This window comes from Lissotriton vulgaris, chromosome 6 (assembly GCF_964263255.1).
Source record: "Lissotriton vulgaris chromosome 6, aLisVul1.2, whole genome shotgun sequence".
NCBI lineage: Eukaryota > Metazoa > Chordata > Amphibia > Caudata > Salamandridae > Lissotriton > Lissotriton vulgaris.
Genome location: NC_141694.1, coordinates 27,632,517 through 27,648,966, shown reverse-complemented (window position 1 = coordinate 27,648,966; position 16,450 = coordinate 27,632,517). Strand labels below are relative to the sequence as shown.

Sequence of the window (16,450 nt, the reverse complement as noted above, 5' to 3'; positions counted from 1 at the left end):
TGGAGAGGAGTGCAGGCTATAAGGGTGGAGAGAATACGGTGCAATGGAGAGGAGTGCAGTCTGTAAGGGAGGAGAGAACAGTGCAATGGGGAGGAGTGCAGTCTGTAAGAGGGAAGAGAACACAGTGCAATGGAGAGGAGTGCAGTATGTAAGGGGGAGAGAACACGGTGCAATGGAGAGGAACGCAGTATGTAAGGGGGAGAGAACACATTGCAATGGAGAGGAGCGCATGCTGTAAGGGAGGAGAGAACAGTGCAATAGGGAGGAGTGCAGGCTGTAAGGGGGAAGAGAACACGGTGCAATGGAGAGGAGCGCAGGATGTAAGGGGGAGAGAACACGGTGCAATGGAGAAGAGCGCAGTCTGTAAGGGAGGAGAAAAAACGGTGCAATGGAGAGGAGCGCAAGCTGTAAGAGAACACGGTGCAATGGAGAGGAGGGCAGGATGTAAGGGAGGAGGGAACACGGTGCTATGGAGAGGAGTGCAGTCTGTAAGGGAGGAGAGAACACAGTGCAATGGGGAGGAGAGCAGGCTGTAAGGGGGAAGAGAACACGGTGCAATGGAGAGGAGTGCAGTCTGTAAGGGAGGAGAGAACACAGTGCAATGGGGAGGAGAGCAGGCTGTAAGGGGGAAGAGAACACGGTGCAATGGAGAGGAGTGCAGTATGTAAGGGGGAGAGAACACAGTGCAATGGAGAGGAGCGCTTGCTGTAAGGGAGGAGAGAACAGTGCAATGGGGAGGAGAGCAGGCTGTAAGAGGGAAGAGAACACGGTGAAATGGGGAGGAGCGCAGGCTGTAAGGGAGAAGAGAGCACGGTGCAATGGAGAGGAGTGCAGTCTGTAAGGGAGGAGAGAACACAGTGCAATGGAGAGGAACGCAGTCTGTAAGGGGAAGAGAACATGGTGCAATGGAGAGGAGCGCAGGCTGTAAGAGGGAAGAGAACACAGTGAAATGGGGAGGAGCGCAGGCTGTAAGGGAGGAGAAAAAACGGTGCAATGGAGAGGAGGGCAGGATGTAAGGAGGAGAGAACACAGTGCAATGGAGAGAAGCGCAGGCTGTACGAAGGAGAGAACAGTGCAATGGAGAGGAGAGCAGGCTGTAAGGAGGAGAGAACATGGTGTAATGGAGAGGAGCACGGGATGTAAGGGGGAGAGAACACAGTGCAATGGAGAGGAGGGCAGGCTGTAAAGAGGAGAGAACACTGTGCAATGGAGAGGAGCGCAGGCTGTAAGGGGGAAGAAAACACGGTGCAATGGAGAGGAGCGCAGTCTGTAAGGGAGGAGAGAACAGTGCAATGGGGAGGAGCGCAGTATGTAAGGGGGAAGAGAACACATTGCAATGGAGAGGAGCGCATGTTGTAAGGGAGGAGAGAACAGTGCAATGGGGAGGAGAGCAGGCTGTAAGGGGGAAGAGAACACGGTGCAATGGAGAGGAGTGCAGTCTGTAAGGGAGGAGAGAACACAGTGCAATGGGGAGGAGAGCAGGCTGTAAGGGGGAAGAGAACACGGTGCAATGGAGAGGAGTGCAGTCTGTAAGGGAGGAGAGAACACAGTGCAATGGGGAGGAGAGCAGGCTGTAAGGGGGAAGAGAACACAGTGCAATGGAGAGGAGCGCTTGCTGTAAGGGAGGAGAGAACAGTGCAATGGGGAGGAGCGCAGGCTGTAAGAGCGAAGAGAACACGGTGAAATGGGGAGGAGCGCAGGCTGTAAGAGCGAAGAGAACACGGTGCAATGGAGAGGAGCGCAGTCTGTAAGGGGAAGAGAACAGTGCAATGGAGAGGAGCGCAGGCTGTAAGAGGGAAGAGAACACGGTGAAATGGGGAGGAGCGCAGGCTGTAAGGGAGGAGAAAAAACGGTGCAATGGAGAGGAGGGCAGGATGTAAGGAGGAGAGAACACAGTGCAATGGAGAGGAGAGCAGGCTGTAAGGAGGAGAGAACATGGTGTAATGGAGAGGAGCACGGGATGTAAGGGGGAGAGAACACAGTGCAATGGAGAGGAGGGCAGGCTGTAAAGAGGAGAGAACACGGTGCAATGGAGAGGAGTGCAGGCTGTAAGGGAGGAGAGAACACAGTGCAATGGAGAGGAACGCAGGCTGTAAGGGGGAAGAAAACACGGTGCAATGGAGAGGAGCGCAGTCTGTAAGGGAGGAGAGAACTCAGTGCAATGGAGAGGAGCGCAGTATGTAAGGGAGGAGAGAACACGGTGCAATGGAGAGGAGCGCAGTATGTAAGGGGGAGAGAACACGGTGCAATGGAGAGGAGCGCAGTATGTAAGGGGGAGAGAACAGTGCAATGGAGAGGAGCGCAGTATGTAAGGGAGGAGAGAACACGGTGCAATGGAGAGGAGCGCAGTATGTAAGGGAGGAGAGAACACGGTGCAATGGAGAGGAGCGCAGGCTGTAAGGGCGGAGAGAACACGGTGCAATGGAGAGGAGCGCAGTATGTAAGGGAGGAGAGAACACGGTGCAATGGAGAGGAGCGCAGTATGTAAGGGGGAGAGAACACGGTGCAATGGAGAGGAGCGCAGTATGTAAGGGGGAGAGAACAAGTGCAATGGAGAGGAGCGCAGTATGTAAGGGGGAGAGAACAGTGCAATGGAGAGGAGTGTAGGCTGTGAGGAGGAGAGAACACGGTGCAATGGAGGAGTGTGTAGGATGTAAGGGGGCGAGAACACCGTGCAATTGCGAGGAGCGCAAGCTGTAAGGGGGACAGAACACGGTGTAATGGAGAGGAGCACAGGCTGTAAGGAGGAGAGAACACGGTGCAATGGAGAGGAGTGCAGTCTGTAAGGGGGAGAGAACACGGTGCAATGGAGAGGAGCGCAGGATGTAAGGAGGAGAGAACACGGTGCAATGGAGAGGAGCGCAGTCTGTAAGGGCGGAGAGAACACGGTGCAATGGAGAGGAGCGCAGTATGTAAGGGGGAGAGAACACAGTGCAATGGAGAGGAGCTCAGGCTGCAAGGGGGAGAGAACACAGTGCAATGGAGAGGAGAGCAGGATGTAAGGGGGAGAGAACACTGTGCAATGGAGAGGAGTGCAGTCTGTAAGGGAGGAGAAAAAACGGTGCAATGGAGAGGAGCGCAGGCTGTAAGGAGGAGAGAACAGTGCAATGGAGAGGAGCACGGGATGTAAGTGGGAGAGAACACAGTGCAATGGAGAGGAGCGCAGGCTGTAAAGAGGAGAGAACACGGTGCAATGGAGAGGAGCGCAGGCTATAAGGGTGGAGAGAATACGGTGCAATGGAGAGGAGTGCAGTCTGTAAGGGAGGAGAGAACACAGTGCAATGGAGAGGAACGCAGTCTGTAAGGGGGAAGAAAACACGGTGCAATGGAGAGGAGCACAGCATGTAAGGAGGAGAGAACACGATGCAATGGAGAGGAGTGCAGTCTGTAAGGGAGGAGAGAACAGTGCAATGGGGACGAGAGCAGTATGTAAGAGGGAGAAAACACAGTGCAATGGAGAGGAGCGCAGTATGTAAGGGGGAGAGAACACAGTGCAATGGAGAGGAGCGCTTGCTGTAAGGGAGGAGAGAACAGTGCAATGGGGAGGAGAGCAGGCTGTAAGAGGGAAGAGAACACGGTGCAATGGAGAGGAGAGCAGGCTGTAAGAGGGAAGAGAACACGGTGAAATGGGGAGGAGCGCAGGCTGTAAGAGGGAAGAGAGCACGGTGCAATGGAGAGGAGTGCAGTCTGTAAGGGAGGAGAAAAAACGGTGCAATGGAGAGGAGGGCAGGATGTAAGGAGGAGAGAACACAGTGCAATGGAGAGAAGCGCAGGCTGTAAGGAGGAGAGAACAGTGCAATGGAGAGGAGAGCAGGCTGTAAAGAGGAGAGAACACGGTGCAATGGAGAGGAGTGCAGTCTGTAAGGGAGGAAAGAACACAGTGCAATGGAGAGGAACGCAGGCTGTAAGGGGGAAGAAAACACGGTGCAATAGAGAGGAGCACAGCATGTAAGGAGGAGAGAACACAGTGCAATGGAGAGGAACGCAGGCTGTAAGGGGGAAGAAAACACGGTGCAACGGAGAGGAGCACAGCATGTAAGGAGGAGAGAACACAGTGCAATGGAGAGAAGCGCAGGCTGTAAGGAGGAGAGAACAGTGCAATGGAGAGGAGCACTGGATGTAAGGGGGAGAGAACACAGTGCAATGGAGAGGAGCGCAGGCTGTAAAGAGGAGAGAACACGGTGCAATGGAGAGGAGTGCAGTCTGTAAGGGAGGAAAGAACACAGTGCAATGGAGAGGAACGCAGTCTGTAAGGGGGAAGAAAACACGGTGCAATGGAGAGGAGTGCAGTATGTAAGGGAGGAGAGAACACAGTGCAATGGAGAGGAGTGTAGGCTGTGAGGAGGAGAGAACACGATGCAATGGAGGAGTGTGTAGGATGTAAGGGGGCGAGAACACCTTGCAATTGCGAGGAGCGCAAGCTGTAAGGGGGAGAGAACACGGTGTAATGGAGAGGAGCACAGGCTGTAAGGAGGAGAGAACACGGTGCAATGGAGAGGAGTGCAGTCTGTAAGGGCCGAGAGAACACAGTGCAATCGAGAGGAGCGCAGTATGTAAGGAGGAGAGAACACGGTGCAATGGAGAGGAGCACAGGCTGTAAGGAGGAGAGAACACGGTGCAATGGAGAGGAGTGCAGTCTGTAAGGGGGAGAGAACACGGTGCAATGGAGAGGAGTGCAGTCTGTAAGGGGAAGAGAACACGGTGCAATGGAGAGGAGCGCAGGATGTAAGGAGGAGAGAACACGGTGCAATGGAGAGGAGTGCAGTCTGTAAGGGGGAGAGAACATGGTGCAATGGAGAGGAGCGCAGGATGTAAGGAGGAGAGAACACGGTGCAATAGAGAGGAGCGCAGTATGTAAGGGGGAGAGAACACAGTGCAATGGAGAGGAGCGCTTGCTGTAAGGGAGGAGAGAACAGTGCAATGGGGAGGAGAGCAGGCTGTAAGAGGGAAGAGAACACAGTGCAATGGAGAGGAGTGCAGTCTGTAAGGGGAAGAGAACAGTGCAATGGAGAGGAGCACGGGATGTAAGGGGAAGAGAACACAGTGCAATAGAGAGGAGCGCAGGCTGTAAGGGAGGAGAGAACATGGTGCAATGGAGAGTAGCGCAGGCTGTAAGGGCAGAGAGAACACAGTGCAATGGAGAGGAGAGCAGGATGTAAGGGGGAGAGAACACGGTGCAATGGAGAGGAGCGCAGGCTGTAAGAGAACACGGTGCAATGGAGAGGAGGGCAGGATGTAAGGGAGGAGGGAACACGGTGCTATGGAGAGGAGCGCAGGCTGTAAGAGAACATGGTGCAATGAAGAGGAGGGCATGCTGTAAGTGGAGAGAACACGGTGCAATGGAGAGGAGTGCAGTCTGTAAGGGAGGAAAGAACACAGTGCAATGGAGAGGAACGCAGTCTGTAAGGGGGAAGAAAACACGGTGCAATGGAGAGGAGCGCAGCATGTAAGGAGGAGAGAACACGGTGCAATGGAGAGGAGCGCATGTTGTAAGGGAGGAGAGAACAGTGCAATGGGGAGGAGAGCAGGCTGTAAGGGGGAAGAGAACACGGTGCAATGGAGAGGAGTGCAGTCTGTAAGGGAGGAGAGAACACAGTGCAATGGAGAGGAGCGCAGTATGTAAGGGGGAGAGAACACAGTGCAATGGAGAGGAGCGCTTGCTGTAAGGGAGGAGAGAACAGTGCAATGGGGAGGAGAGCAGGCTGTAAGAGGGAAGAGAACACAGTGCAATGGAGAGGAGCGCAGTCTGTAAGGGGAAGAGAACAGTGCAATGGAGAGGAGCGCAGGCTGTAAGGGGGAGAGAACAGTGCAATGGAGAGGAGCACGGGATGTAAGGGGGAGAGAACACAGTGCAATGGAGAGGAGCGCAGGCTGTAAGGGAGGAGAGAACACGGTGCAATGGAGAGGAGTGCAGTCTGTAAGGGAGGAAAGAACACAGTGCAATGGAGAGGAGCGCAGCATGTAAGGAGGAGAGAACACGGTGCAATGGAGAGGAGCGCTTGCTGTAAGGAGGAGAGAACACGGTGCAATGGGGAGGAGCGCAGGCTGTAAGGGCGGAGAGAACATGGTGCAATGGAGAGGAGAGCAGGATGTAAGGGGGAGAGAACACGGTGCAATGGAGAGGAGCGCAGGCTGTAAGAGAACACGGTGCAATGGAGAGGAGGGCAGGATGTAAGGGAGGAGGGAACACGGTGCTATGGAGAGGAGCGCAGGCTGTAAGAGAACATGGTGCAATGAAGAGGAGCGCAGGCTGTAAGGAGGAGAGAACAGTGCAATGGAGAGGAGCACGGGAAGTAAGGGGGAGAGAACACAGTGCAATGGAGAGGAGCGCAGGCTGTAAAGAGGAGAGAACACGGAGCAATGGAGAGGAGTGCAGGCTATAAGGGTGGAGAGAATACGGTGCAATGGAGAGGAGTGCAGTCTGTAAGGGAGGAGAGAACAGTGCAATGGGGAGGAGTGCAGTCTGTAAGAGGGAAGAGAACACAGTGCAATGGAGAGGAGTGCAGTATGTAAGGGGGAGAGAACACGGTGCAATGGAGAGGAGCGCAGTATGTAAGGGGGAGAGAACACATTGCAATGGAGAGGAGCGCATGCTGTAAGGGAGGAGAGAACAGTGCAATAGGGAGGAGTGCAGGCTGTAAGGGGGAAGAGAACACGGTGCAATGGAGAGGAGCGCAGGATGTAAGGGGGAGAGAACACGGTGCAATGGAGAAGAGCGCAGTCTGTAAGGGAGGAGAAAAAACGGTGCAATGGAGAGGAGCGCAAGCTGTAAGAGAACACGGTGCAATGGAGAGGAGGGCAGGATGTAAGGGAGGAGGGAACACGGTGCTATGGAGAGGAGTGCAGTCTGTAAGGGAGGAGAGAACACAGTGCAATGGGGAGGAGAGCAGGCTGTAAGGGGGAAGAGAACATGGTGCAATGGAGAGGAGTGCAGTCTGTAAGGGAGGAGAGAACACAGTGCAATGGGGAGGAGAGCAGGCTGTAAGGGGGAAGAGAACACGGTGCAATGGAGAGGAGTGCAGTATGTAAGGGGGAGAGAACAGTGCAATGGAGAGGAGCGCTTGCTGTAAGGGAGGAGAGAACAGTGCAATGGGGAGGAGAGCAGGCTGTAAGGGGGAGAGAACACGGTGCAATGGAGAGGAGCACAGGCTGTAAGAGAACACGGTGCAATGGAGAGGAGGGCAGGATGTAAGGGAGGAGGGAACACGGTGCTATGGAGAGGAGCGCAGGCTGTAAGAGAACATGGTGCAATGAAGAGGAGGGCATGCTGTAAGTGGAGAGAACACGGTGCAATGGAGAGGAGTGCAGTCTGTAAGGGAGGAAAGAACACAGTGCAATGGAGAGGAACGCAGTCTGTAAGGGGGAAGAAAACACGGTGCAATGGAGAGGAGCGCAGCATGTAAGGAGGAGAGAACACGGTGCTATGGAGAGGAGCGCATGTTGTAAGGGAGGAGAGAACAGTGCAATGGGGAGGAGAGCAGGCTGTAAGGGGGAAGAGAACACGGTGCAATGGAGAGGAGTGCAGTCTGTAAGGGAGGAGAGAACACAGTGCAATGGAGAGGAGCGCAGTATGTAAGGGGGAGAGAACACAGTGCAATGGAGAGGAGCGCTTGCTGTAAGGGAGGAGAGAACAGTGCAATGGGGAGGAGAGCAGGCTGTAAGAGGGAAGAGAACACAGTGCAATGGAGAGGAGCGCAGTCTGTAAGGGGAAGAGAACAGTGCAATGGAGAGGAGCGCAGGCTGTAAGGGGGAGAGAACAGTGCAATGGAGAGGAGCACGGGATGTAAGGGGGAGAGAACACAGTGCAATGGAGAGGAGCGCAGGCTGTAAGGGAGGAGAGAACACGGTGCAATGGAGAGGAGTGCAGTCTGTAAGGGAGGAAAGAACACAGTGCAATGGAGAGGAGCGCAGCATGTAAGGAGGAGAGAACACGGTGCAATGGAGAGGAGCGCTTGCTGTAAGGAGGAGAGAACACGGTGCAATGGGGAGGAGCGCAGGCTGTAAGGGCGGAGAGAACATGGTGCAATGGAGAGGAGAGCAGGATGTAAGGGGGAGAGAACACAGTGCAATGGAGAGGAGCGCAGGCTGTAAGAGAACACCGTGCAATGGAGAGGAGGGCAGGATGTAAGGGAGGAGGGAACACGGTGCTATGGAGAGGAGCGCAGGCTGTAAGAGAACATGGTGCAATGAAGAGGAGTGCAGGCTGTAAGGAGGAGAGAACAGTGCAATGGAGAGGAGCACGGGAAGTAAGGGGGAGAGAACACGGAGCAATGGAGAGGAGTGCAGGCTATAAGGGTGGAGAGAATACGGTGCAATGGAGAGGAGTGCAGTCTGTAAGGGAGGAGAGAACAGTGCAATGGGGAGGAGTGCAGTCTGTAAGAGGGAAGAGAACACAGTGCAATGGAGAGGAGTGCAGTATGTAAGGGGGAGAGAACACGGTGCAATGGAGAGGAACGCAGTATGTAAGGGGGAGAGAACACATTGCAATGGAGAGGAGCGCATGCTGTAAGGGAGGAGAGAACAGTGCAATAGGGAGGAGTGCAGGCTGTAAGGGGGAAGAGAACACGGTGCAATGGAGAGGAGCGCAGGATGTAAGGGGGAGAGAACACGGTGCAATGGAGAAGAGCGCAGTCTGTAAGGGAGGAGAAAAAACGGTGCAATGGAGAGGAGCGCAAGCTGTAAGAGAACACGGTGCAATGGAGAGGAGGGCAGGATGTAAGGGAGGAGGGAACACGGTGCTATGGAGAGGAGTGCAGTCTGTAAGGGAGGAGAGAACACAGTGCAATGGGGAGGAGAGCAGGCTGTAAGGGGGAAGAGAACACGGTGCAATGGAGAGGAGTGCAGTCTGTAAGGGAGGAGAGAACACAGTGCAATGGGGAGGAGAGCAGGCTGTAAGGGGGAAGAGAACACGGTGCAATGGAGAGGAGTGCAGTATGTAAGGGGGAGAGAACACAGTGCAATGGAGAGGAGCGCTTGCTGTAAGGGAGGAGAGAACAGTGCAATGGGGAGGAGAGCAGGCTGTAAGAGGGAAGAGAACACGGTGAAATGGGGAGGAGCGCAGGCTGTAAGGGAGAAGAGAGCACGGTGCAATGGAGAGGAGTGCAGTCTGTAAGGGAGGAGAGAACACAGTGCAATGGAGAGGAACGCAGTCTGTAAGGGGAAGAGAACATGGTGCAATGGAGAGGAGCGCAGGCTGTAAGAGGGAAGAGAACACAGTGAAATGGGGAGGAGCGCAGGCTGTAAGGGAGGAGAAAAAACGGTGCAATGGAGAGGAGGGCAGGATGTAAGGAGGAGAGAACACAGTGCAATGGAGAGAAGCGCAGGCTGTACGAAGGAGAGAACAGTGCAATGGAGAGGAGAGCAGGCTGTAAGGAGGAGAGAACATGGTGTAATGGAGAGGAGCACGGGATGTAAGGGGGAGAGAACACAGTGCAATGGAGAGGAGGGCAGGCTGTAAAGAGGAGAGAACACTGTGCAATGGAGAGGAGCGCAGGCTGTAAGGGGGAAGAAAACACGGTGCAATGGAGAGGAGCGCAGTCTGTAAGGGAGGAGAGAACAGTGCAATGGGGAGGAGCGCAGTATGTAAGGGGGAAGAGAACACATTGCAATGGAGAGGAGCGCATGTTGTAAGGGAGGAGAGAACAGTGCAATGGGGAGGAGAGCAGGCTGTAAGGGGGAAGAGAACACGGTGCAATGGAGAGGAGTGCAGTCTGTAAGGGAGGAGAGAACACAGTGCAATGGGGAGGAGAGCAGGCTGTAAGGGGGAAGAGAACACGGTGCAATGGAGAGGAGTGCAGTCTGTAAGGGAGGAGAGAACACAGTGCAATGGGGAGGAGAGCAGGCTGTAAGGGGGAAGAGAACACAGTGCAATGGAGAGGAGCGCTTGCTGTAAGGGAGGAGAGAACAGTGTAATGGGGAGGAGCGCAGGCTGTAAGAGCGAAGAGAACACGGCGAAATGGGGAGGAGCGCAGGCTGTAAGAGCGAAGAGAACACGGTGCAATGGAGAGGAGCGCAGTCTGTAAGGGGAAGAGAACAGTGCAATGGAGAGGAGCGCAGGCTGTAAGAGGGAAGAGAACACGGTGAAATGGGGAGGAGCGCAGGCTGTAAGGGAGGAGAAAAAACGGTGCAATGGAGAGGAGGGCAGGATGTAAGGAGGAGAGAACACAGTGCAATGGAGAGGAGAGCAGGCTGTAAGGAGGAGAGAACATGGTGTAATGGAGAGGAGCACGGGATGTAAGGGGGAGAGAACACAGTGCAATGGAGAGGAGGGCAGGCTGTAAAGAGGAGAGAACACGGTGCAATGGAGAGGAGTGCAGGCTGTAAGGGAGGAGAGAACACAGTGCAATGGAGAGGAACGCAGGCTGTAAGGGGGAAGAAAACACGGTGCAATGGAGAGGAGCGCAGTCTGTAAGGGAGGAGAGAACTCAGTGCAATGGAGAGGAGCGCAGTATGTAAGGGAGGAGAGAACACGGTGCAATGGAGAGGAGCGCAGTATGTAAGGGGGAGAGAACACGGTGCAATGGAGAGGAGCGCAGTATGTAAGGGGGAGAGAACAGTGCAATGGAGAGGAGCGCAGTATGTAAGGGAGGAGAGAACACGGTGCAATGGAGAGGAGCGCAGTATGTAAGGGAGGAGAGAACACGGTGCAATGGAGAGGAGCGCAGGCTGTAAGGGCGGAGAGAACACAGTGCAATGGAGAGGAGCGCAGTATGTAAGGGAGGAGAGAACACGGTGCAATGGAGAGGAGCGCAGTATGTAAGGGGGAGAGAACACGGTGCAATGGAGAGGAGCGCAGTATGTAAGGGGGAGAGAACAAGTGCAATGGAGAGGAGCGCAGTATGTAAGGGGGAGAGAACAGTGCAATGGAGAGGAGTGTAGGCTGTGAGGAGGAGAGAACACGGTGCAATGGAGGAGTGTGTAGGATGTAAGGGGGCGAGAACACCGTGCAATTGCGAGGAGCGCAAGCTGTAAGGGGGACAGAACACGGTGTAATGGAGGAGCACAGGCTGTAAGGAGGAGAGAACACGGTGCAATGGAGAGGAGTGCAGTCTGTAAGGGGGAGAGAACACGGTGCAATGGAGAGGAGCGCAGGATGTAAGGAGGAGAGAACACGGTGCAATGGAGAGGAGCGCAGTCTGTAAGGGCGGAGAGAACACGGTGCAATGGAGAGGAGCTCAGGCTGCAAGGGGGAGAGAACACAGTGCAATGGAGAGGAGAGCAGGATGTAAGGGGGAGAGAACACTGTGCAATGGAGAGGAGTGCAGTCTGTAAGGGAGGAGAAAAAACGGTGCAATGGAGAGGAGCGCAGGCTGTAAGGAGGAGAGAACAGTGCAATGGAGAGGAGCACGGGATGTAAGTGGGAGAGAACACAGTGCAATGGAGAGGAGCGCAGGCTGTAAAGAGGAGAGAACACGGTGCAATGGAGAGGAGCGCAGGCTATAAGGGTGGAGAGAATACGGTGCAATGGAGAGGAGTGCAGTCTGTAAGGGAGGAGAGAACACAGTGCAATGGAGAGGAACGCAGTCTGTAAGGGGGAAGAAAACACGGTGCAATGGAGAGGAGCACAGCATGTAAGGAGGAGAGAACACGATGCAATGGAGAGGAGTGCAGTCTGTAAGGGAGGAGAGAACAGTGCAATGGGGACGAGAGCAGTATGTAAGAGGGAGAAAACACAGTGCAATGGAGAGGAGCGCAGTATGTAAGGGGGAGAGAACACAGTGCAATGGAGAGGAGCGCTTGCTGTAAGGGAGGAGAGAACAGTGCAATGGGGAGGAGAGCAGGCTGTAAGAGGGAAGAGAACACGGTGCAATGGAGAGGAGAGCAGGCTGTAAGAGGGAAGAGAACACGGTGAAATGGGGAGGAGCGCAGGCTGTAAGAGGGAAGAGAGCACGGTGCAATGGAGAGGAGTGCAGTCTGTAAGGGAGGAGAAAAAACGGTGCAATGGAGAGGAGGGCAGGATGTAAGGAGGAGAGAACACAGTGCAATGGAGAGAAGCGCAGGCTGTAAGGAGGAGAGAACAGTGCAATGGAGAGGAGAGCAGGCTGTAAAGAGGAGAGAACACGGTGCAATGGAGAGGAGTGCAGTCTGTAAGGGAGGAAAGAACACAGTGCAATGGAGAGGAACGCAGGCTGTAAGGGGGAAGAAAACACGGTGCAATAGAGAGGAGCACAGCATGTAAGGAGGAGAGAACACAGTGCAATGGAGAGGAACGCAGGCTGTAAGGGGGAAGAAAACACGGTGCAACGGAGAGGAGCACAGCATGTAAGGAGGAGAGAACACAGTGCAATGGAGAGAAGCGCAGGCTGTAAGGAGGAGAGAACAGTGCAATGGAGAGGAGCACTGGATGTAAGGGGGAGAGAACACAGTGCAATGGAGAGGAGCGCAGGCTGTAAAGAGGAGAGAACACGGTGCAATGGAGAGGAGTGCAGTCTGTAAGGGAGGAAAGAACACAGTGCAATGGAGAGGAACGCAGTCTGTAAGGGGGAAGAAAACACGGTGCAATGGAGAGGAGTGCAGTATGTAAGGGAGGAGAGAACACAGTGCAATGGAGAGGAGCGCAGTATGTAAGGAGGAGAGAACACGGTGCAATGGAGAGGAGCGCAGTATGTAAGGGAGGAGAGAACACAGTGCAATGGAGAGGAGCGCAGTATGTAAGGGGGAGAGAACACGGTGCAATGGAGAGGAGCGCAGTATGTAAGGGGGAGAGAACAGTGCAATGGAGAGGAGCGCAGTATGTAAGGGGGAGAGAACACAGTGCAATGGAGAGGAGCGCTTGCTGTAAGGGAGGAGAGAACAGTGCAATGGGGAGGAGAGCAGGCTGTAAGAGGGAAGAGAACACGGTGCAATGGAGAGGAGCTCAGGCTGTAAGGGGGAGAGAACACGGTGCAATGGAGAGGAGTGCAGTCTGTAAGGGGGAGAGAACAGTGCAATGGAGAGGAGCTCAGGCTGTAAGAGAACACGGTGCAATGGAGAGGAGGGCAGGATGTAAGGGAGGAGGGAACACAGTGCTATGGAGAGGAGCGCAGGCTGTAAGGGCGGAGAGAACACGGTGCTATGGAGAGGAGCGCAGGCTATAAGGGTGGAGAGAATACGGTGCAATGGAGAGGAGCTCAGGCTGTAAGAGCAGAGAGAACACTGTGCAATGGAGAGGAGCGCAGGCTGTAAGGGAGGAGAGAACACAGTATTATGGATAGGAGCGCAGGCTGTAAGGGGGAAGAGAACACAGTGCAATGGAGAGGAGGGCAGGATGTAAGGGAGGAGGGAACACAGTGCTATGGAGAGGAGCGCAGGCTGTAAGGGCGGAGAGAACACGGTGCTATGGAGAGGAGCGCAGGCTATAAGGGTGGAGAGAATACAGTGCAATGGAGAGGAGCTCAGGCTGTAAGAGCAGAGAGAACACTGTGCAATGGAGAGTAGCGCAGGCTGTAAGGGGGAGAGAACACTGTGCAATGGAGAGGAGCGCGGGATTTAAGGGAGGACACAACACAGTGCAATGGAGAGGAGCGCAGGATGTAAGGGGGAGAGAACACGGTGCAATGGAGATGAGCGCAGTATGTAAGGAGGAGAGAACACGGTGTAATGGAGAGGAGCGCAGGATGTAAGGGAGGACACAACACAGTGCAATGGAGGGGAGAACAGGCTGTAAGGAGGAGAGAACACAGTGCAATGGAGAGGAGTGTAGGCTGTGAGGAGGAGAGAACACGGTGCAATGGAGGAGTGTGTAGGATGTAAGGGGGTGAGAACACCGTGCAATTGCGAGGAGCGCAGTATGTAAGGGGGAGAGAACACGGTGTAATGGAGAGGAGCGCAGGATGTAAGGAGGAGAGAACACGGTGCAATGGAGAGGAGTGCAGTCTGTAAGGGGGAGAGAACACGGTGCAATGGGGAGGAGAGCAGGCTGTAAGAGAGGAGAGAACACAGTGCAATGGAGAGGAGAGCAGGATGTAAGGGGGAGAGAACACGGTGCAATGGAGAAGAGCGCAGTCTGTAAGGGAGGAGAGAACACAGTGCAATGGAGAGGAGAGCAGGATGTAAGGAGGAGAGAACAGTGCAATGGGGAGGAGAGCAGGCTGTAAGGGGGAAGAGAACACGGTGCAATGGAGAGAAGTGCAGTCTGTAAGGGAGGAGAGAACACAGTGCAATGGAGAGGAACGCAGTCTGTAAGGTGGAGAGAACACGGTGCAATGGGGAGGAGCGCAGTATGTAAGGGGGAGAGAACACGGTGCAATGGAGAGGAGCGCAGGCTGTAAGGGAGGAGAGAACACAGTGCAATGGGGAGTAGAGCAGGCTGTAATGGAGGGGAGAACACAGTGCAATGGAGAGGAACGCAGGCTGTAAGAGGGAAGAGAACACGGTGCAATGGAGACGAGCGCAGTATGTAAGGGGGAGAGAACAGTGCAATGGGGGGAGAGAACAGTGCAATGGGGAGGAGAGCAGGCTGTAAGGGAGGGGAGAACACGGTGCAATGGAGACGAGCGCAGTATGTAAGGGGGAGAGAACAGTGCAATGGGGAGGAGTGCAGGCTGTAAGAGGAGAGAGAACACGGTGCAATGGGGAGGAGCGCAGGCTGTAAGGGAGGAGAGAACACGGTGCTATGGAGAAGAGCGCAAGCTAAAAGGGCGGAGAGAACAGTGCAATGGAGAGGAGCGCAGGCTGTAAGGGAGGAGAGAACACGGTGCTATGGAGAAGAGCGCAAGCTAAAAGGGCGGAGAGAACACAGTGCAATGGAGAGGAGCGCAGGCTGTAAGAGGGAAGAGAACACGGTGCAATGGAGAGGAGCTCAGGCTGTAAGAGGAGAGAGAACACTGTGCAATGGAGAGGAGCGCAGGCTGTAAGGGAGGAGAGAACACGGTGCTATGGAGAAGAGCGCAGGCTGTAAGGGCGGAGAGAACACGGTGCAATGGAGAGGAGCTCAGGCTGTAAGGGGGAGAGAACACGGTGCAATTGGGAGAAGCGCAGGCTGTAAGGGCCGAGAGAACACAGTGCTATGGAGAGTAGCGCAGGATGTAAGAAGGAGAGAACAGTGCAATAGAGAGGAGTGCAGGCTGTAAGGGGGAGAGAACACGGTGCAATGGGGAGGAGCGCAGGCTGTAAAGAGGAGAGAACACGGTGCAATGGAGAGGAGTGCAGGCTGTAAGGGGGAGAGAACACAGTGCAATGGGGAGGAGCGCAGGCTGTAAGAGGGAAGAGAACACAGTGCAATGGAGAGGAGCGCAGGCTGTAAGAGGGAAGAGAACACAGTGCAATGGAGAGGAGTGCAGTCTGTAAGGGAGGAGAGAACACAGTGCAATGGAGAGGAACGCAGTCTGTAAGGTGGAGAGAACACGGTGCAATGGGGAGGAGCGCAGTATGTAAGGGGGAGAGAACACGGTGCAATGGAGAGGAGCGCAGGCTGTAAGGGAGGAGAGAACACAGTGCAATGGGGAGTAGAGCAGGCTGTAATGGAGGGGAGAACACAGTGCAATGGAGAGGAACGCAGGCTGTAAGAGGGAAGAGAACACGGTGCAATGGAGACGAGCGCAGTATGTAAGGGGGAGAGAACAGTGCAATGGGGGGAGAGAACAGTGCAATGGGGAGGAGAGCAGGCTGTAAGGGAGGGGAGAACACAGTGCAATGGAGAGGAGCGCAGTATGTAACGGGGAGAGAGCACGGTGCAATGGAGAGGAGCGCATCCTGTAAGGGAGGAAATAACATAGTGCAATGGAGAGGAACTCAGGCTGTAAGAGGGAAGAGAACACGGTGCAATGGAGACGAGCGCAGTATGTAAGGGGGAGAGAACAGTGCAATGGAGAGGAGTGTAGGCTGTAAGAGGGAAGAGAACACGGTGCAATGGGGAGGAGCGCAGGCTGTAAGGGAGGAGAGAACACGGTGCTATGGAGAAGAGCGCAAGCTAAAAGGGCGGAGAGAACACAGTGCAATGGAGAGGAGCGCAGGCTGTAAGAGGGAAGAGAACACGGTGCAATGGAGAGGAGCTCAGGCTGTAAGAGGAGAGAGTAATGAACAAAACAAAGGCCAGTACTGGACATTTATAGGCTTTTAGTTTGATATTGAGCTGGTTGGCTAATTCTTGGTTTACAATTTTTCTTTTTTGTAGAAAAAGATTGGTCCTGATGAGAACCCCAGAATTGGGGGTTTGAAACGCGTCGACCTTTTGACCTTCAATAGGATTGACTGAACTCTTTTGTCATACGACTAAAATTCTTTACAATAAGGCTTTGGTTTTCTTAAAAAGAATTAATATTCCATATATTCAATTGAAAACAGCTCCTAAATACAAAGAGAGATTATCATTTATTGCATATTTCAATTGCTTTTTTTGGACAAAAGGGTTTTTGATTGTTTGTGTGTATAGTTGGATGGATGCAGAATGAATGTTTGGGAGGATGTGTGTAAATTGTAAAATTGTAAATATGTAAAAGTATTTTTTGTGTTGTTATGTCTAACGTTTGAA

The 16,450-nt window shown here is 54.0% G+C and overlaps 1 protein-coding gene across 2 annotated transcripts in view; it reads right to left on the bottom strand.

Annotated features, from left to right (window-relative positions):
* Window positions 1–16,450, bottom strand: part of MOCS1 (molybdenum cofactor synthesis 1) — a 287,072-nt gene that overhangs the window by 185,065 nt on the left and 85,557 nt on the right. The window lies entirely within an intron of this gene.